At 43.4% G+C, this 23,297-nt stretch overlaps 1 pseudogene; it reads right to left on the bottom strand.

Moving 5' to 3' along the window:
• Positions 1-15,972: 15,972 nt before the first annotated feature.
• Positions 15,973-16,861, bottom strand: LOC131835213 (large ribosomal subunit protein uL10-like; annotated as a pseudogene).
• Positions 16,862-23,297: the final 6,436 nt, after the last annotated feature.

Raw genomic sequence — 23,297 nt, forward strand, 5'->3', positions numbered from 1 at the left:
GGTCTCAATTCCCAATTTATCAACCACCTATCTTTACACCATTTTTCCATCCTAACTAATAAATCCCACTGGCTTTACCTTCAAAAGATTTCTAGAAATCAATAACTTCTACCAACACCTCTTTATTCCTCTACCACTACCACCTTCCCTATCTTCTCTCACACAGATGACTGCAGGAGCATCCAATCTGTTCTGTGTATCCCCTGGCCTCCTGCATTTTCTTCCCCAAACAGCAAACTGAATATCCCCTCTTCTGTTACTGTGCCCCAGACACAGGCCTTGCTGCTCTTGAACTCACCAAGTGGCTCCCATCTTAGGGCTTTACACTTTGGTTGTTCCCTTTGCCTGAAATGCACTTTCCGGAGGATCCACATGGCTCTTTTTATCACTTCATTCAGATTGCTGCTCAAAACCCACATTTTCAGAAAGACCAACCTTGACAACTTGGGCTAAAATAGCACCCTCCTCTCTCATTTGATTTTTCTGCTTGGCATTTGTCACCACCTAATAGGATACACATTTTTGTTCATTTGCTTATTGCTGATCTACTTGCATGGGAATGTAGGTTCTCTGGAGCAAGAACTTTGAGTCAACAAACATTCTTAGGACCCTGTGCTCAGCTTTTGCTTTTTCCTCTTTCCTCTTTCTCATGTCGAGTCCACCTTTAACACTCCACTCAGGGGCCATTTCTTCTGTAGGGTCTTCCCTGATCTTCCAGGATAAATGAATCCTTCCCTCTTCATCCTCCTGGTTCTGTGAACAATGAGGTGAGAACTTAGCTTGAACATCTACATGCAACCACGTAGATGATGTCTGTACCCATGAGGAGACTGGAGCTTTTGGACGCCCCCCCTCCCCCAGTGAATCATCTGTGGAAGGGACAATTTAGTATTCCACTTATCCCTGCATTTGCCTCCAAATCTGGTCCCCAGCTCAACTCATCTGAGTCCTGTGGAAGTGGAAGGAAGAGGGAAGAGTCAGTAAAAACTGAAAGGGATATTTAACTAAAAACCATGTCAAAGATAGGTACACAAACTAACCTCCTTCCATGCCTCCCCACCCATGACAAAGCAAAACACAAAAGCGGGGAGAACATTCCCCAGCCTCACCCCCATGAGACAGCTTTGTCACCTTCCAGGCTGTGTGAATCAGCATCATCTGTGTTCTCAAGGCATAATACCCGTGGAGTAGAGTGTTTCCTAGCAGAGCAGAGGAGAAGGCTGAAAACTGCCAAAGTCTGCGATAACAGACAAGACCTGTTCCTGAGCACACATGAGACGCTGCCTAAGGATTTTGTGGGGGTTGAGGGGGGTGCGGAGGAGTTTTATATTTACATGGAGGTCAAGTACTACCAAAATGTGAACACTGTATTGGAAGATCTTCTGTATACATATTTGGGTGTCTGTCCTTCCCACTCAGTTATAAGATGCTTTGGTAGTGAGACCCACAGTTTTTACTACTTGGTTCACGTCTGTGGATGTTTAGTGAGCGGAAAAGGAAGAGATGGGTGGGGGAAAGGGAGGGTGGATTTACCAGTCAACCATGGAAGGCCAACTCCAGTCTATTTTGGAAAACGTGTCATCATCTTCTTTCCTCTCCACAAGCCAGCTTCAGGAGCACTCCTCCAGGTTCCTGATGAGAACTTAGAAGAGGAGGGTTAGTGGGACAAACTACCGACCCAGCTACTGCACCTGTCCGGGGGCCACAACTCATACTCATTGTCTCCCTACTTGTTTTCAATCCTAAATTCCCCTCACCTTCAAGTAGCAGCTTCTCTGGTCTTGGTGGCTTACCTGAGGATCTGAGCCTTTGACCGCCACAAATTCTCAGGGGCTTGGGGCTGCTACACTTGTCCATTTATTGCCAAAATTGAGCAAGAGAGTACTGAGAAGCACCCAAGTAGATCACTCTTGGCCAAGATGATGACTCTTCTTGCCTGCTGGTCCCCACAGACAAAGTGCTCAGGGAGCAGCTGTAGCTTATAGTTCAATAGGACTCTTGCTGTGTCCTCTTGTGGAAGATTCCCCCTCTGGGGAGAAATACCTCTAACCCTGCCAAGCCCAGAGTTGTGAGATTTGGAAGCCCAAATTCTACAAGTGCCCCCTGAGAGTGATGGTAGTAGGTCTCCCCTGCTTCTACCCGGTGGTTACTGGGCCCATGTATTCTTCTGACTGGAGACACAACACCATATAAAGGTCTTTGATGTAAGATGTACCTGGCATCCTGGAAGACGAACCCCATCTTCATAAAGTATTGCCTCCAAGGTGACACTTCACGTGGGCCTTCAGGAGGCCATTCTGATGCCCTATCAGGCCAGCACCTTCTGGGTGATCCAGTCTATGAAGAGATGAGTGAATCCGATGAATCCGATGGGGTCCCTGATCTTACATGATGTTATGTGAGATCTTGTGCTGGTGAATGAAATATTCTAAATGCCCCCTGCATAGTGGTACTGAATAGGATCTTGTGGGCAGGAAAGGCAAACAGTACCCAGAATATATGTCAATTCCTGCCAGGATGAATCACGGCTCCTCCAGGATGGAAGGGGTTCAGTGTAGTCAACTTGCCACTACAAGGCCAACTGGTCTCCTGGAGGACTGTTTTTATACTGGGGACACATTCAGCAGCAACTAGAGCTAACCGTAGTCCTTGTAAGTGGGAGCCCATGCTATATCTGCCACTGTGGCTACTTCATTTAAGTGTCCTTAGTGCCAGCATTGGGTGGCTGATGAGGGAGATTGGCTAAGTTCACCTGACCAAGTGAATTTTGCCTTTCTTAGTTACTTAACGCCTCTTCTAAGGTGGATGCTTTCTGGTGGGTCTTAACATGTGATCTTCACACTCTAGGGCACCTGGCTGGCTCCGTCAGTAGAGCATGTGACTCTTGATCTTGGTCATGAGTTTGAGCCCCACGTTGGATGTGGAGACTATTTAAACAAAGATCTCTATACCTTGTAGCAACTCCCATACATCTTATCCATCCTTGTGCCTCTATCCCAAACCACCTGTCCCTAATCTTCCCAAATTTCTTCTTCCAGGCCCTTTCACCATTTCTCCTGAGGTCATATATATTCTAACCTTGGGACATTTCTCTGTCCACAAAGTGGATGCCCAGGCATACCTCCTGAAGCTCTGCCCACTGACCTCTTCTTTCACCCTGTTTCTCAAGATCACCCCTAGGGGGCTGTATCATAACTGACGTCCATTCTCAGTCACATGCTGAGGCAACTCTCCATAAGCCAAATACAGGCTTTGTCCTCTTGCAGCTGGTGGCAAGGAAGCCTACATAGAGCCATCAGTGTGAGCTGAGGATGTGCTTGTCTAATGGTGGCGTGATGACCTGCTGTCTGGGCTGCCTCCTCAGGCCAGACTTGTCATCTGATCCCACTTGCGTTCAATCCCAGATGCACCCTTTCCATCAGAGGATGGATTGCTGCTCCGGCCTGATGTTACGTCTTGGCGGGTTTGATAGAGCCTGCCTCATGATGGGTAGTTCTGACATGTGGTCACTTGGTTTATTATGATCAGGCCCAGTGGGGCACAAGCAGTTTTTTTCAAAAGGCACATAAATCTCTCCCACAGATGGCACAGCCTTGCTCCAGCACCCCAACATTGTGATTCCCAGCAAAACTTGCCATAAACTAGACACAGCATCTTTTTCTACCACTGAAAACACTGATACCATCTATACCATCCATAGAAGCATAAAGGGATGGCTTGCACTGCAGCCTGAAACTGCTCTATAAGCTTTTTCTGCCTTGAGCTCCACTGAAAGCTGGTGGCCTTTTGTGTCTCCTCGTTTGTGGCCCAGAGCGATATTCTTGGTGTGAAATATACTGTGTCCAGAATCCAATGAGAGCTACCAGGTATTATGCTTCCTCTTCATGGTAGGAGGCAGTAATTTCTCTTTATCTTTGGATGGAATATGTGGCATGCCCTTGACACTGGACACTTCATGATATGACAGCCCCTGAACTTTATACAATTTATGGCCCACCTTCTGGACTATATGTGTCACACCAAGGCCTCTAATGGGTTAGCCACATTTTGTCCATCAGGCTGAATTAGTATGATGTCATCAATGAAATAGATTCAGTGTGATGTTCTGGGCAATGTTCAAACGTTCCTGATTTTTGCAGCCCACATTGTGACAGGCTGAAAGTTAACATAGCTTTGGAGGAAGACCACAAATGTACCTACATATACTGTTGTATCTTTCACGTGAATACATACTGTTTCTGGGCCACTCTTCTCATAGGGATTAAAAAAGAAACCAAAAAAATCTTTAAAAATAAAAAAAACAACTATTCATCAAGTCAATGTCTGTAGGAAGTATACTTGGGGCTGTGTTAATTTCTCCAACAAAGAGAGGAAATCTGGTGCGGGAGCTGCATAGGGCTGCTCCTTGGGTGAGTCTGTGGTAGTTTACTGCTATCCTCTAGGTTTCATCTGATTTTCACAGGGGCAATACTGGTGAATTCAACAGAAAAAGGATGGGGAGCCGTTTGATCCTTGAAGTTTGCGTTGCTGTAGGAGGCCCTCTATCTTTTATACAACTGCCTGTTTATAACTCCTTGTCTTTATTTTTTTTAAGATTTTATTTATTTATTTGACAGAGAGAGAGAAAGAGAGAGATTGAGAACAGTGGAGGGAGAGGGAGAAGCAGACCCCCTGCTGAGCAAGGAGCCCAATACAGGACTCGATCCCAGGACCCTGAGATCATGACCCCAGCTGAAGGCAGATGTTTAATCGACCCAGGCACCTTTGCTCTTCATCTTTAAAATAATTTCTTCTGTAAGGCCTCAAGGAAGCATAATAATTGCCCCACAATCCCATCGTGCTATTTCCTTACTTCCATGTTTCCCACGTGCCTCGTCCATTCCCTTCTGGATGCATACCATCCCAGTTCACCATCAGGGAAAGTCTTCACATCTGGACCTCCGCTTTCTGCTAAGAGTTATCTGTGTTCCAGGTCCCTTCAGTGCAGGGGTCCTCAAGTGTGAGGCTAGCAAAGATGGCTCCCAAATCCCATCTCATCCCCTGCTTTCTCAGAGCACGCCTGCACTCCTACACTCTTGCTCCTTTCTCTTGGACAAGCAGATGCTGTCAGGATCCACCCCTGTGTAAAGTGAGACAGAAGCAGAATTGGGCAGAAGGAGAGCATGGGCTGATATGCCAGCCTGAAAGTAATCCAAGGGAATATGAATTCTTCTGTTATTGAATTAGAGGACAGTGCATTGTGTTTAATATGCAATAACACAATAACATGATAGCCATGCTAAAAATAATACAGTTATATTAACTAACCACCCAACACAACATTCTCGATTCATAATAGAACAACCATCAGAAAAACTAGAAAATTTAAAAGGGAAAATATCATCTACGTGAAATATTTAAAACAGACTATCTCATTACATCAGAATTTCTTCAAAACGGTGGAGAAGACAAGTGAGCTGCAACTGAAGTTACTGAGTAGTTGGTTTGCTAGCCGAACAAGGAGGGTCATTTACTGATGGGGAATTACTTAAACTGGGCCTGACTGCAGCAGCTGACAAAATATGTCCAGCAAAAATGAACTCCTTTGCTACTGTGAGATTTGAGGGCAGAAGAGAACATGAGGAAGCAAGTCAGTAATCAATTGAGAGCCAAAGCAGATTATTTCCAGTAGCTTTCCTTGGCTTTTGATGAGTTAACATTGAAATTGTTCTCAAATGTTTATAACAGCTTGATTTATCACAGCCCCAAACTGGAAATAAACTAAACATCTATTTACTGGCAAATCATGGAACAAATCATGATCTGGTATATTCAGTTGTGCCGTGGACTGAGTTCTGTTCCCCAGAACTCATATGTTGAAGATTTAACCCCCAATTTGATATTTGAAGATGGGGCCTTTGGTAGTTTTGTGTGAAGGAGGCTCTGAGGCAGAGCTCTCATGATGGGATTAATGTTGTGTCCCTCCCCGCTGCCCCACATGATGACCCACCCAGAGAGAAGTTGGCAGTCTGCAAGCCTGGAAGAAAGCCCTTGCGAGAAGCTGACCATGCCGACACCCTGATCTCAGACTTCTAGAACTGCAAGAAAACATCTCTTTCCCTTGTTTAGGTTACCCTGTCTAAGGTATTTTGTTAGGGCTTCCCAAAATAACAAAGTATGGTCTATTGCATTCACTGTAAAGCAGTGAAAAACGGACACATGGAGTGACAAGGAGCCACCTGAAAAGCACTATACTAAGTGAAATAAGCCAGACGCAAAAGACATATGATTCTATTTCTATGACAGTTGTTAAAAGGCAACCAAAGGAAGAGAATACAGGCGAGTGGTTTCTAGGAGCTAGGCCTGGCAAATGGGCACGAGAGAACATTCTAGGAGGATTAAAAGGTTCAATAACATGACTGCAGTATATGCAATGACTGTATACATTTACCAAAACTTAAAAAAAAAAAAAAAACCTGTGCATTTGAAATCGGTGAATTTTACAAAATTTCACCTCAATAAATTTGCTTAAAACACATGCACACAGAAATATGCACAGCAGGTCACTAGCTTGAAAGCTCTGCTTCTGTAATCTACAATCAGGATGTTGGTAGAAACATAACCGAAACATTTCATTTTAAAATCTGACCCACAGTCCTCCCTTCAATCCACCTGCAAATGTTCTTGGCTTTTAGCTTTATGCTTTCACTCTGGTCCAAGCTACATTCTCTCTGCCTGGGACTTTTGCAGCAACCTCCCAACCAGTCTCCAAGCCTCTGCTCTTGCCTTCACAGGCTCTCCTCAGAACCAACAGAGATGCTCTTAAAATATAAACCACATTATACCATCATCTCTGTTCAAAACCCTCCCCCATCACATTGAGGAAGAAAAATCCAAAGATCTTGCTGTGGCTTCAAATCTTTCCTTGATCTGGCCCATGCTTGGCTCTGATTTATTTCATTCCCTCCACTTTGGGTACTCTTTCTACTCTGCCTCCAACACAGAAGCACACTCCTACCTTGAGGCCTTTGCAGTTGCTGTTCACTCTGTCTGGAATGCTTTTCCGCCAGAGCTTCTGCAGAATTTGCTCCCCCTCTTCATTCAGGTCTCAGCTTAAATACAACCTCCCAGAAGAGGCTTTCTTCAGTCACAGCTATGTAGACCCTTCTCCATTTTCCCCTTCTCCTAACTATGCTTTATTTTTCAGGGCAAGGGCTTTGCTCCATTCATTACTGGATCCCTTGTGCCTGGAATAGTATCTGGCACATGTACATACCCAGTGCCTATTCTTTTTTGGATGAACAAATGAGTAGAGGATAAACAGATGAGCTTTTTCCTATGAAACCTTCTTAGACCTCCCAGCCTGCACCTTTCTCTTCCTTTCCCTCATCCTTCTGGCTTTGGTTGTCTTTGTGTTTTTGTTTGTTTTTTAAAAACAGGTTTATTGAGATATAATTCACGTGCCGTATAATTTACCCATTTAATTCTTACAGATAAATTATTTTTTGTGAACTCTGAGTTCTACAACCTTCACCACAGTCAATTTTAAAATATTTTGATCACCTCAAAAAGAAACCTTGAGGGGCGCCCCGATGGCTCAGTGGGTTAAAGCTTCTGCCTTCGACCCAGGTCATGATCCCAGGGTGCTGGGATCAAGCCCCGTAACGGGCTCTCTGCTCAGCAGGGAGCCTGCTTCCTCCTCTCTCTGCCTGCCTCTCTGCCTACTTGTGATCTCTGTCAAATAAATAAATAAAATCTTAAAAAAAAAGAAAAAGAAAAAGAAACCTTGAACTCTGGCTGTCACACCCCTGTCACCCCACCCCCCAAACCCTAAACAGTCACTCATCTACCTTCTGTCTATGGATTTGCCTATTATGAACATTTTTTGTAAATGGAGTCATATAATTTGTGCTCTTTTGTGACAGGCTTCTTTCACTTAGGATAATCTTTTCAAGGTTCATCCACATTGTAGCATGTGTCCATATTTTATTTTTTGCAATGACTGAATAATATTCTATTATATGGGTAAAGTGCATTTTATTTATCCATTCATCAGTTGGTGGACATTTGAGTTTTTTCCCACTTTGGGGCTCTTATGTATAATGCTGCTATAAACATTTGTGTGCAAGTTTTCATCTGGATATGTTTTCATTTCTCTAGGGTTCGAATTGGCAACTTTATGCTTAACCATTTAAGGAACTGCCAAACTGTTTTCCAGTGTGGCTACACCATGTTACATTTCCACTAGCAACCTGTGAGTGCTCTGATCCCCACAACTCTTCAACTGTATTCATTGATCTATATGTGGCTTTGCTGTCTTGCCACAATACAAACATTTCACTGTATTTCTGGAACCAGTTTGAACCTTAGGTTGTTATTGACCTTGTTAATAGTTAATGTTTAATATATGTGACACTCACTACCTCAACTGAACTGTAAACTCTTTTAGGACAGAGTCTATGTTTTGTACATATTCCCTTCATCCCATGGTGAAGTGCCAGACATGCAGCTATTAACTATTTGTTAATTGTATGAAAGAATCACAACAGAAGTTGGCAACAACTAGGAAGGAAAGAAGGAAGGAAGGAAGGGAGAGAAGGAGCAGGAATTCAGAGCTACAGGGGAAGTTAAAACATAACCATTTGAATTTTAAATGTTATAACAAAAGATCAAACATCAAAAATCTCATTCTTCCCCTTCTTCTTGAAAAAGCAACTCATTATGAGGTTTTCCACATACAAAAGAATGAAGCTGGACCCCTTCCCTATACCATACACAAGAATTAACTCAAACTATAGACCAAAACACAAGAGCTAAAACTATAAAATTCTTAGGATAAAACATGAGTAAATTATCTTGACCTTAGTATAGGTAAAGCCATCTTAGATATGACACCAAAAGCATGAGCAACAAAAGAAAACATGGATAAATTAGACTTTATATTTAAAGCTTTTGTGCTTCAAGGGACACCATCAAGAAAGTGAAAAGACATCTCACAGAATGGGAAAAATATTGGTGAATTATATATCTGATAAGGAATTGTATCCAGCATATATAAAGCACTCTTCCAACCCAATAATGAAAAAGAACCCATTTTCTTTAAATGAGCAAAGAATCTGAATAGACTTTTTCCCCCAAAGAATATATATACAAATGTCTTCTTCATGTGTCAATAAGCCCACGAAAAGACACTTGACATCATAAGTCATCAGGGAGACGTAAATCAAAACCACAATGAGATAGCTTCACATGCACTAGAACAGCTATCCTCAGACAGACCATCACAGGTGTTGAGGAGGATGTGGAGAAAGTGGAATCCTATGCAGTTGGTTGGCTGAACAATCTAGCAGCTCCCCCAAAATGTTAGACGTAGAGTTCCCTCGGGGGCCAGCAATTCTGTTCTGAGGTGTGTGCCCAAGAGAAATGAAAATGTGTGCTCCCACAAGACTTGTACATAAATGTTCATAGCGGCATTATTCATAATAGCCAAAAAGTGAAGACGCAAATGTCCATCGACTGATGAATGGATAAACAAAGTGTGATATGTCCACACAACAGACTGAGCGAGAGTTCAGTAACAAGGAAGGATGCAGTGCTGATGCGTGCGACTGCATGGATGAACTTTGAGAAGATCATGCCAAGGAAAAGAAGCCAGTCACAAAACAGGACAGAGTATGTGCTTCTATTCATGAAATGTCCAGAATAGGCAAGTCTGAGAGATAGAAAGTAGAAGAGTGGTTGCCTATGGCTGAGGAGGGAATGAGTAATTGGGAGTTACTGCTAATGGGGATGTACTTTTGGTGGGGGGTAATGAAAATGTCAAAATTGTGGTGATGGTGGGCAACTCTGGGAATATACTAAAACCCAATAAACTGTACACTTTAAGTGTCTAAATTGCATAGGATATAGATATACGCACAACATAGATACACACACACATCACGCATGAGGATGAGCAATGTTATGGTAAGTTCTCTCATTTATTTTCTGTTTTAACAAATCCTTTGAAAAAGGCTATAATTTAATCATTGGTAATTACAAAGGTCTCAGACATATCTCACACACCAACTTAGACCCACCAGTGTTTCAGGACTCCAGGAGTGAACACTGCAGCTTTACACCTTAATTTGATCTATCTAAAACCCCTCAGTTCTCTCTGTTATCCATCAATATGGCTCAAGTTTGGTGCTTCCGAGAGCCACCCTAGAATTTCTGTACAGGGGCAACAGTCTGGTTGGAAGAAAAAGAGGTCCAAGGATGTGTCTTAAAGCTGTGTTTGCCCAGTAGATCCACTTTTCCCCTTACCATTTGTAGGCTGATGGAGATTGGGTCCCAGAGAACTGCTTCTGGGGAGTTCCCCCCTCTGCTTCAATGAGGGCCACATAGAAGTGGGCCTATATTCATATTTTCAAGATTCATCCACGTTCTCAACAAGCTATTGTTTTGCTAGGACATTCACTGACTTTCTAAATATAGCACATGAAAATGGTCCTACGTTTTAGCAGTGTCTGCCAACAGGACTTCTTTCTTTGTGCTAAAAATACCTACAGATGATTTTAACTGTGCCATTTTCAGATTCTCCTTTCAACTCTTCTGTTCCTTCTGATGTGTTGTCATTTCTCTATTTGGAAATCATGACCATGAAACCTCAAACATTTATGGGTTATGCAAACAGCTTCCCTTGGTATATTTTTAATAGTCACTGCTCTTATTATTACCAGATGCCAAAATCCCAAATGATAACAGAGAGACAGACTTGAAAGGTTAATATTTTTTGAGTAAGAGAAATGTGGTATTTTTGTTCTCTGAGAGATAACAGGTGTCTGACCTGAGTTTGTATCCAAGGTGTCTTAGACAGGTTCCTTGATTTCGCTGACCTCTGTATCTTCACTGGTCAGAAAGTGTTGTTAATGCCTTCCTCATAGGGTTTTTGTGAGAAATGAGTGGGATTTCATGTTGTACTAGTTATCTACTGCTGTGTCACAAATTACAAATTACCCTCCACATAGAGCATCCTGAAACAACATGTATTATCTAACAGTTTCTGAGTTTGGAGGATCATAGAACGGCTCAGCTGGGTGGTTCTGGCTCAAACTTCCTCACAAGGCTACATTCAAGCTACTGACCAGGGCTGCAGTTTCTGAAGACTTATATGGGGCTGAGGAATCTCTTCCAAGACCACCTGTGCAGCTGTTGGCAGGAGGTTTCAGTTCCTTACCACAGGGACCTATCTATGTGGCTTTTCCCAAAGGTAGAGATCAGAGAGGTGGATAAAGATAGAGATATCTGAGCACCTGGGTGGCTCAGTAGGTTAAGCATCTGCCTTCATTTCAGGTCATCATATTGGGATCTTGGGATCAAGCCCCATTTCGGCTCTCTGCTCGATGGGCTTCTCCTCCCTCTGCCTGTCATTCTGCCTGGTTTTCTCTCTCTCTCTCAAGTAGATAAATATAATCTTAAAAAAAAAAAAGAAAAAAGGACAGAGATATGAAGATGTAAGCTCTACGCTTTTATTGCCTAATCTTGGTAGTGACCTATCATCATGACTGCCATATCCCCCCAGTGACACTCACCGACCCTAATAGAGTGTGAGAGAGGACTACACTAGGGTGAAAATAACAGGAGGCAGGGATCATTGGGGGCCATCTTGAAAGCTGTCTAGCACCTCCACCTAAGCAGGGACATCTGGATACCACTACTTCAACAACCATTTATTGAGCAGTTATATGCAGGCTCTATTCTGAGCCTAGAGGTATAAAATAGACATAGTCCTCACCCTCAAGGGCTTCCATCCTAGAAGCTCCTCATAAGTGCTTAAGAAATAGGTTTTCTCTTAATGAGAAAGAAACAAAAGTACTTTATAAAAAGAGACCTTGCCAATCAGAAGTATAGCCACAGTCCAACTAATTCCCACTTGGGAAAGTTGGGAAACCCTCCCCATATGTGACAATTACAAGGTGGAAGACTCTGCACTTTTTAGTTTAGAGGCCGCAAATTTAGAGTAAGAATACCAGCTGAAGAGAGTCTAAGTGGCTCAGTCATTTGGGGTCTGACTCTCGATTTCAGCTCAGGTCATGAGCTCAGGGTCGTGAAACCGAGCCCTGTGTTGGACTCCACATCTAGCGTGGAGTCTGCTTGGGATTCTCTCTCTCCCTTGCCTCTGCCCCTCTCCCTGTTTGTTCTTCCCCCACCTCAATAAATAAAGAATCCTAGCTGAAGTAATGACATCCATTATAATCATCCGTGAGAAAAAGGTGTAATAAGCAAACTGATTTTATCTACCATTGTGGAAAAGTGATTATTTTCCAAAACTATTCTTCCAGACATTGGCAGCATCTCTAGGCCCACTAATAAACAAGCTTCTAAAGTCATGGCATTCTTAGCTCCATGTGAAAGCAGCCAAGGTGGGACCTCTATTTGGCCATGACTCATCTACTATCAATTTTGTTGATGTTTAATATAATGTGTATATACAGACATGTATAGATTATATAAGAAGATGACTTTGAGTTTAACATCATCTAGAATGCATTCTGACTGCTTCCAGTTTGTCCCAATTAGTGGGTTTTTACTCTCCCGATACTCTACTTGTGCTAAAATACTCAGATTTCAGGCTCTTAGAGGAGACATGTATGATTCATGGGATTAATGGCAAAGGAATTTGCCTACATTATCAAGTTAACCTTGCATTTTGCTTGCCTTCATAATGCTGAAGTGAAGCTTGAGCTTTATACATAAATATTGAAGTCTTATTCTGAGCTTAATAAAACATGCATATCTTTCCAATATACCCATAGATAGAAATGAATACTGAAACATTTGTTGGTGCAAAGAGCCTGCAGGTGCCCAAGAGATACCATTGGAAGTCACACTGGATGACTGTCCTTCCCTGGAATGCCCTCAGCCAGACTTTCAGGGGACCTGAAGACTCTGTGGTTCAGAAGCTCTTTGCTGAGCTTGCTGTCCCCACCAGTCCTGTAGAAAATACAGGAGAGGAGACTGATCCCACAGGTTCAATGAAAGACACTTGTCCCATAGTCTCCTCCTCCATAGAGAAAGGGTAGGGATTATGTGTGTTATTCACAGATGTATTCTCAGTGGTTAGAAAAGGGATTTCAAGTTATCTTCATTAGGATCCCTGAGAATTAAATCATCACTTGGCCCCCAGAACTCTCCATACTCACCTCACACACATGAAACGGTAATGAGAGCCTTGGGGACAAGCAGAGAGGCCATATCTTCCACAGTGTCCACATTGCTGCTTCCCTGCTTTGCTGGTGACCCTTTTCATTCCTAAGGCCCTATCTCAGTTGCCCCCAATATTCAGCCCAAGATGAAGTTTTTAGCATTTTTTGGGCAAATGAGAAACATAAAAATGATGCAATGAGTTTTTCACAAAACTCAATGAAAAGGAATATTTATTCTGAAATGAATCTTTTCTTTTTTCCATGTTAATATGTTTCCTTTCATATGAAGTGATGATGCTAGATAGTAACTTTTTAAAAAATGTCTCACTTGGCAGGGGTGCCTGGGTGACTGGGTCGGTTGAGCATCTGCCTTCAACTCAGGTCATGATCCCAGGGTCTTGGGATGGAGCCCCACATCAGGTTCCCTGCTCAATGGAGAGCCTGCTTCTCCCTCTTTCTTTCTGCTCCCCCTGCTTGTGCTCTCTCACTTTATCTGTCAAATAAACAAATGAAATTTTAAAAAATTTAAAAATTTAAAAATGTCTCACTTAGCACCACAGAATAGTGGCAGTCCCGTATGTTATCCCTATTGTTTTTTTCTTAGGCCTTGAATTCCAAGTCTGAGAACCATTGTCATACAACACCTGTTCAGTGCCCAGCTCATTTTTTCAGGACTTCCTGATTATTGATGGCTTACTTTTCCTTTCTTTATTTTTTAAAAATATATTATTTGTTTATTTGACAGACAGAGATCACAAGTAGGCAGAGAGGCAGGCAAAGAAAGAGAGGGGGAAGCAGGCTCCCCGCTGAGCAGAGAGCCCAATGCGGGGCTCGATCCCAGGACCCTGAGATCATGACCTGAGCTGAAGGCAGAGGATTAATCCACTGAGCCACCCAGGCGCCCCACTTTTCCTTTCTTTAAAAAAACAAAGTTTGGGTATTTCCCCCCTAAAGTCATAAGTATATAGTGTAGAACAGTTGGTAAAATTTAAAAACTCACAAAGAAGAAAATAGACATCCTCTATAAACCCACTTCTTAGAGAAAATAAATGTAACAATCTGAAAGACTACTTTCTGTTCTATTTGCTGAGTTTGTCATTTAACTCCTTAATAAAAATGGAATTATTTTGCATAAGTTGCTTGGTAAGGTCATGATACCCTATCCTCCCCAACCTGCTCCACAATCAAGTGCTGTCTTAGCACAACAGGTACATGAATGAGCATTTAATCCTCCCAACAACCCGATGAGATGGGTACTGTCATTATCCTCTTTGTAACTGAGGCTCAGAGAGGTTATGATACACACCCATTTTGCAGAGCCCCTAAATGCTAGAGCCTGGATTCTGACTATGGTTGCCTGGCACTGGAGCTCAAACTGTAAAACAGTGTGAATCAGTTCACTTCCATTATGTGGATTTACCACAATTTATTTATTTTTACCTCAATTTATTTAACCAGCCTTTTACTTTTATTTATTTTTATCTCCCTCCTCTTTTTTTTTTCCATTTTTGGTTTTATAAATAAGGTTTCAGTGTACAACTCAAGATTAAATCTTTAGTACATTATCCGTAAGTATTTCCATGAATAGTTTCTAGCAGAAGTTATGCTGGGCCAAAGAGACCACAGAGTTTTAAGTCTTTGACAAGTTTTGGCAAAATTGCATTTCAGATTGTTGTACCCCCCCCCCCAACACCCCTTCCAATGGGCTAGGGTAGGGCCAGTTTTCTCACACTTTGCCAACACTGGGAATTTTGGGGTTTTTTATTTTTTTTAAATCTTTGCCAGTGTGAGATGCCAAAAATGACTATTCATAATGCTTTAATTTGCTTTTCTTTCATTACTAATGTGGTGGGTACATTCTAAGGTTAGAATGATCCCCATGATCCAAACCTGTGTAATCCCCTCCCCTTGAATACCTATGATTTGTTTCTAACAAGTACAGCAAAAGTGAATGGATTTTGCAAATGTAATTGAAGTTCTAATCAGTTGATTTGGGGCTCATGAAAAGTAGGTGGGCCTTACTTAATTAGGTGAACCCTTTAAAAGGGCATCCTCAAGGGGGCACCTGCGTGGCTCAGTTGTTTAAACATCTGACTTCAGCTCAGGTCATGATCTTAGGGTCCTGGGATCAAGCCCTTGAATCGGGCTCCCTGTCCAACAGGGAGTCTGCTTCTCCCTCTCCCTTTCCCCATGCTTGTGCTCTCTCTCCCTCTCAAATAAATAAGTAACTTTTTTTAAAGGCCCCATCAAGTTGGAAACTCAACTCAACAGAATCTCTCTCTTTCTCTCACTCTCTCTCTTGCTGCTGCTGCTGCTGCTGGCTTTGAAGAAGCAATTATTCATTTACATGTTGCAAGTAAATGAATCCCACCACCAGTTTGGGAGCTTGGAAGCTTATCTTTCCCTAGTCAAGCCTCATATGAGAATGCAGCCCAGCCAACATCTTCATTTCAGTTCTGTAAGACCCTAAGCAGAGAACCCAGTTAAGCCATGCCCAGAATTCTGAGTAACAGAAACTGGGAGACAATATATTGGTGTTATATTAAGCTATGGAGTTTATGGTGAGACAGTAATTTTTTCATGTACTTGATCATGATTTTTTTTCTTCTTTCCAGCCCATTTTTCTGTTAGAATTCATCATTTTCTTATTTAAATCATTAATACACTAAACCTTTTTTTGTAAGGCTATCAACCCATTTGTCTGTCATAAATAATAAACAGCCATTGCATTTTCTTTTGTACAAGAAGTAAGCCTACATTTCCTTGTTTCACAAATAGGGTTAGCTGAATTGGTTGCTTTTGTTAGTTAGTCTAAGAGACCAAATCCCATATCCTCACTGGACTCCTCCAACTCTTCCTTTGCTTCCACTTTAGCTGGGGCTGTGGTCACAGAGGCGACAGCCGTGGATGCAGATGGATCCACCATGAAGTCTATGACCTTTTCAGCAAGTGGGAAGGTGTCCTCAGTCTCCGCAGACAAAGCCGGGATGCACTTGTATCCATTGATGGCAGAATGGGGCACTGATGCAAGGGTGGGGTCACCTACCTGCAGACAGATCCTGGAAACATCACAGACACCCTCTGGAAAGTGCAAATGCAGTTTCCTCTGTCATGTCAAGCACTTCAGGGGTGTAAATGCTGCCATTGTCAAACACCTGCTAGATGATCAGCCCAAAGCCCAAAGGAGAAGGGGGAGATGTTCAGCATGCCCAGCAGCGTGTCTTCACTGGTTGCCACTTGGTCTCCAGTCTGAATCAGCTACACATCACTCAGGTGCCCCTGGAGATTTTAGTGGTGATGCCTAAAGCTTGGAAGAAGGAGGTCTTCACAGGCCCTGACCAGTGTCCTGGGCTGGCACAGGAACTTCCCATGGGCTATGGCACCAGTGTGGGAGGCAGCTGGCACCTTGGTGGCCAGCAACAGTGATCTCAGTGAGGTCTTCCTTGGTAACAAGACCCCCCATACAGCCCCCCACACACATATGAGGCAACAGTTTCTCCAGAACTGGGTTGTTCTCCAGATGCCTTTGGATGGCCTTGTGCATCATGGTGTTCTTGCCCATCTTGTGTCTTGTGGATCTGCTTGGAGTCCATGTTGTCTGCTCTCACAGTGAAGCATTTGGGATAAGCATCCAAAAGCTGGATGATCTTAAGGAAGCAGCTGGACTTCCAGGTGACCCTGTCTTCCCTGGGCATCATGACAGTGTGTGAGGGAGTGCCATGCAGGGTTTAAGGGCGATGTCACCCTCACAGGGATGCCTGGAAAGAGCAACTCATTGCATTCTTATGCAGTCAAATTCATTAGTCTTTCCTGTCTGGGGTCTACCTTCCTTGTGCCACTTGGAAGACCCATCGTCATCCTAAGGTTACAGGAAGAGTCACATATTTTTGTCCAGTACCTTTGTGTTTTTTGTCATTACACTTAAATCTTTAATCTCTTTGGAGAAGGTTGTGGTGAATAGTGCAATGCAGAGAGATCTGACTTAAATTTTTTTTTAATGTACTAATAATATATACTGAATAATTGTTCTGTTATTCCTCTTCTATTGAACTCCTATTAAAACAAAAGTCTGATTTTGGAGCTTCTCAATGTTATATTAAATCTACCAAGTTCTTCTTTAGTATCAAACAGTTTTCATTATTAGAACTTTATACTGCATTTGAATATCTGATAGGGAAAAGCACCCTTCATTGCTCTTCTTTTGTAAACTGTCCTCACTAATTCTCACACATTTCTTTCTTCATCTTATTTTTAGAGTTATTGTGTCAAATTCCATGGGCAATTTAACTATATTTGTGGTAAACCAAATTACGTTTATAGATTTATACATTTAAAGAGAAATTGGAGGAAAATTGATGTCTATATATATAATTCTACACTGGAACATATTTTGGCACTCTATGTGTTTTTTTGTTTTTCAATGCCCTAGTCAAGAAAGTTTTCTTCATAATGCCTTCTTACATTTCCTGTTGACTTAATGATACAGTTTTAAATGTTTTCATTTAAAATATATTAATTGTGGCATATCTTTTAAAGATTTTATTTAGGGGCGCCTAGGTGGCTTAGTCATTAAGTGTCTGCCTTCGGCTCAGGTCATGATCCCAGGGTCCTGGGATCGAGGCCCACGTCATGCTCCCTGCTCAGCGGGAGGCCTGCTTCTCCCTCTCCCACTCACCCTGCTTGTTTCCCTCTCTCACTGTGTTTCCCTCTGTTAAATAATAAATAAAATCTTTAAAAAGATAAAGATTTTATTTATTTATTTGAGAGAGAGAGAGCACAAGAAGGTGGAACAGCAGACAGGAGAGGGAGAAGCAGACTCCCCGCTAAGCAGGGAGCCCCATGTGGGACCTAATCCCGGAACCCCGAGATCATGACCAAAGCCGAAGGTGGACACTTAGCCAACTGAGCCACGCAGGTGCCCCTAATTGTAGTACATTTTTATAATTGCTTATTGCTAGATTATAAGAAAGATATTTATTTACTTAATTAGGCAACTGTAAATTAGCAAAAGTCTGGCAAAAATCAGTGAAAGCATTCTATAAGAATCAATTGACTATGTGGAAATTAGAATTGAAATACAATTACATATTTACAATCACAATTCAAATTACAATGCATATTGTATTTGAATTGTGATTGTAATTGCATATTTTATTATTTATAAGTTCTTTGCTATGCTTCCTTTGTATCAATAAATTTATAATAAACACATATATATATGTATGTATATATATATATATATTCTTTACTAAAGAGCCAGTTCTATAAAGATTTATTTGTTTGACAGAGAGAGACACAGCAAGAGAGGGAACACAAGCAGGGAGTGGGAGAAGGAGAAGCAGGCTTCCTGCCAACCAGGGAGCCCAATGCCGGGCTGGATCCCAAGACCCTGGGATCATGACCTGAGCTGAAGTCAGATGCTTAATGACTGAGACACCCAGGCGCCCTAAAGAGCCAGTTCTTAAAACATTTATCAGCACCCCTCTAGTGGGGTATGTGCCAATTAGTCTAAACTAACATGGGAATCCCTAATTCCTTTCAGTGACTGGTTCAGGAGGGGGCAGATCTAAGCCAGGGTCAATGAAACAGAAATCAGGTTTTCTAGGAGATTCTTTGGTGAGAGCCCCAAGACACCAGCTTCTCTCACTGGTCACAGGCTGGAGGCATATGGACCCAAGTATTTTGGCAGCCATTATGTGACCCTAAGACTCACCCCCAGAAGGAAGCTATGGACAGTACAGCAGAGAAACAAAGAACCTGCTAATGACACCTTCAGACCCCAGGCTCCTCTAACTATACCGTCTACCCTACTTCTGGGCTTGTTGTTTGAGTCAGCTCATTTCCGTTTATATCGCTCTTCTCTAGGTTTTCTGTTAGCCCAGAGTTCCTGCTGATGCATGAGGACTGAAAGAGATGTATGACCTGCCAGCCACAGGGCATAGCAGCGGCTCAACCAATGATATAGTACCTTCCCTTCCCTCTGTTCTCCCCAAACCATGCTTCCCTGCCCCCAGGGCATAGGTGCAGCCCAGCCTCTGGCCCTGGCACACTCCCTCCTCACTCATGGGCCATACTGGAAGCTTTTTCTCCTTTAAAGCCAAAATCCCACCACCCTCATGAAACTTGTCTAGTTCATGCTCAGCTTGAACAAGCCTCACCACATACTGCTCTCTCCGGATGCCTGTGCTTTCCTGAGGCTGGGTCCTTCTTCTCAACTAGAGCAAAATCCTTGTGGGCCAAGACCATTCTGTATGCATCCGTTGGCCTTTTCTACTGCCTGGCTCAACCTCTTGCTCCTTGTAATGTTCAGTCAGTACTTTATGAGGAACCTACCGGCCTTTAATCTCTTCGCTTCCTTGCTTTTTATAAGCTGTGGGCACAGGGATCCAGCTGAATGAGAGTCCTACAACAGCAAGAAGAGTGTGATTTTGTTTTGAAGGTCTTTACAAGTATAAGGCACGTCTAAAGTGGCTATAAATAATTTATACTGTCCATAACTCAAGCTGATCAAAATAGACCTCATCACCGTGATGCGGCAAGATCTGGTACAAGCTGCTTTTCTGCTGCTTCCAAACCAATTACACATTTGGAGCAGATGAAAATCTGACTGGATTCCCTTCTGAATCGGATTAATGCCCCATCCACAATCACATTAATCACAATCTGTCTATGATTAGACATAGGATAATCCCATTGGAGTAGAGGTGACAACCCAGATTCTATTATCTCATTTATAGTCTATTTTTGGAATTTTCTGGTAATAGTAACCTTCAGAACATGTTTTCCAGTGAAAGAGGATCATCTGTGCATTTCTTTTTAAAATTCTGCTTGAAGTACTTTGACTGTAGCCAAATAGTTGGTGTCATTTATAATTCCTATTTTATTTTAAGGTGTCGAAGAGACAAAATAGGGCAGGAGAGTGTGGTCCTTGTTACGAGAAAAAAATAAACATAGTTAGCATCTTATGAATGTGTGTTGGAAAGAATAAAAGACATCCCTTAAAACCTTTAAGGGACATTGGGTGGCTCCATCGGTTAAGAATCTGACTCTTGATCTCAGCTCAGGTCTTGATCTCAGGGTCATGAGTTTAAGCACTGCGCTGGGTTCCACACAGGGTGTGGAGCCTACTTTAAAAAACAAAAAACAAAAAATCTCTTAAAAGATTATGACAACAGCTTTATGAAGAGGCATCCTCACATTTGAGAATATACGATAAATCATTATCCATTTGTGTGAGTCTCATGAAGGGCAAGCACCTCTGATTGGTAAGGGGACAGTAACTGGCCCTCCAAATCTGCAAAACCTGAACCCACACACATCTGTAAAGGAGAGCAGAGCTTGTGACAATATTTCATTTTTCTGCTGGGGAAATCCACTGGAAAATAGGCATCACTCATGTTCAAGTCAAGCAGATAGCAGACAGTTCCCCAAGTTTTATCTAGAAATACTGCTAACAGGAAATACGGGGACCATGGCAGTCAGGGAGATCTTGATTCCACGCCTGTGTTCCCAGAGCCCAGATCCCTCCCCCCACCACCAACCACCAACCACCAACAGACAGAACCTGTAGAGAAAACCTGTAGTCTCCTCCCACCCCGGGAAATAGGATTCACAATGCAAGACTGGTCCCTCTGATACTGGTGTCTGAATCTTAACCCAGATTTTCAGTACCTTTTTTCAATATCTTTAACAAGTAAGTTACAAATGAGTGGTATTCTTTTCCTCTTGCCTCAGGATTTCATATAGAAATTCTTCTCTTTACCCCCCATAACTGGATGAGATCAATTGATCACCCTCCACCTCTTCCTCAGACCAGCCTGCCTTCAGGACTGCCCGTTTCTAAGGAGAGAGCCGCTGGCCCAAAGTCCACAGGCAGGTCTTCTTCCCTCACACCCCTCCCCCACACCCTCCTGATTTACGGCCTGGTTATTTCTTGCCTGGCTTGACTCATCCCTGTGTTAATCTTTCCACAGAAAGATGTTCACGCCGTGTTCCCATCTGAATCTCTTCACGCTACAACAGGGTCACAGAAGTTCTCCTTTGCTGGGGGAATGCCCTCCGTCTGACAAGTGAGGCTTCCTACAGTGGAACCCAAACTTCTCCTTCAGTCTCTTGCTCTGCGGTCTCCTCTGTGACAGTCCAGCCACACTCACCTACTGTGGATGGCATGGCTGTGACTTTGCTCGTGCCCCTGCAGAGCAAGGGAAGGAATAGTTCTGAGCAGAAGCGGAGAACTGGAAGGGAGGCCCAGTCCGGCTGCGGGCTGGCAGGAGACAGGAACTCCAGTGCACCCGGCCAGAGGCTCAAGAAGCGCTCCCAGGCTGTGCCAAGCTGGCTAGGCCTCCCCCTTCTGGAGAGAGAGGAAAAATGCAGCTTTCCCCTAAAACACCAGACACAGCTCTTCCATGTGGACCCCTCCAGTCCCCAAATCTAAGGATGGCGGTCGTCCCTGCAGCTATCTTCGGGGTGTGATTTGGAAAGAAACAAAGGCTGGGGTAGAGGGAGAAGAGAGAAAGAGAAGCAGAATCCTGCCGAGCAGGGAGACCCATGCGGGCTCGATTCCCAGGACCCTGAGGTCATGACCGGAGCCCAAGGCAGACACTTAACTGACTGAGCCACCTAGGCACCCCAAAGTTAGGTAGGTCTTATATTCATTGTTCAGCAGCTCAGAAATGAAGAAATCAATAACTTCACTTGTTAATGCCCAATAAGAGGTGGGACGGAGACTCAAATCCACACCCTCACTAGTCTATGAGACTAGTTAGTAATTTGTGCTAATGAGTCTATCCACATGGGAATGGTCTTGTTTGTTCGTTTGTTTCTTGGTTTACAATGGACATGTGCTGAAGTCATTGTGAATTAAGAAACCCATGGTCAGGGCGCCTGGGTGGCTCAGTCAGTTGGATGTCTGCCTTCGGCTCAGGTCATGGTCTCAGGGGCCTGGGATCAAGACGTGCATCACACTGGGTGCCCTGCTCAGTGGGGAGTCTGCTTCCCTCTCTCCCTCTGCCTGCCCCTCCCCCAACCTGTGCACTCGCACGTGCTCTCTCTCTCTGTCAAATAAATAAATAAAATCTTTTTTAAAAAATCTTTTAAAAAAAGATTTTATTTATTTATTTGACAGACAGATCACAAGTAGGCAGAGAGGCAGGCAGAGAGAGAGGGGGAAGCAGGTTCCCTGCTGAGCAGAGAGCCCGATTCAGTGCTCAATCCCAGGACCCTGGGATCATGACCTGAGCCGAAGGCAGAGGCTTTAACCCACTGAGCCACCCAGGCGCCCCAATAAAATCTTTTTAAAAATGTTGAAGACCTACCTACCTTTGAGGCAGGGCTGGCTTCACAGGCATGCGACCCGTGCATTAAATGAGATAGTCTGCAATTGATTAGCCCAGGACCCAGCCTGCAGCAGATGCCCAGTGGGCATTATGGGAGAGGGAAAGAGCTCAGAAGGAGAAAGAGGGCACCCACCAGTGCCATGCCATGGGGGTGCCTGTGTGTTCTAAGGGACTTGGTGGGAGGCAGGCAAGAGAGGTTGGGGCAAGAACACCAGTTTGATGTCAAGAGGCCTAGAATCTTGTCAAGTTTCTGCCTTTTCTCAGGCCCTAGTTATTTTCTCTGAAGCATGGTGCCAAACTCCTACACCAAAACCCAGCTCTGAGAATTGTATGGTGGGTGAGGCTGTGAATGCTGAGGTCCTCCTTGGCCTATTCTCTACAACATCTCCAACTGCCTTGGGAGAATAGTAGAGGACTCTGGGCATGGGACTGGTCCTCAGAGGGGCAATGGCAGAAGCCCATTTCCAGGGTTACCAGCAGGGAGATCCCTGGTTTTCAGTTCCATCTCTGTTACTTACCTGCTGGATACAAGGTCACCAAGCTTCCGTTTCCTTACTGATACTCATGGTAAAGATTAATGCTCCTTCCACAAGCATCAGCTTCCGTTGTGCCTGTGGAGTTCCCTTTGTGAGTGATCAGGAGGTGAGATGGTGCAATGACTCCATAAGCAGGATCTGCAGGCAGAGAGACTGGTTCATAGGCTCCACCAGCTTTGTGACCTGGAACAAATGACTCAACCTCTCCAAGCCTCAGTTTCCTCATCTGTAAAGCAGGGACAATTTCAACAATAGTAACT

Source organism: Mustela lutreola, chromosome 7, assembly GCF_030435805.1.
Source record: "Mustela lutreola isolate mMusLut2 chromosome 7, mMusLut2.pri, whole genome shotgun sequence".
NCBI lineage: Eukaryota > Metazoa > Chordata > Mammalia > Carnivora > Mustelidae > Mustela > Mustela lutreola.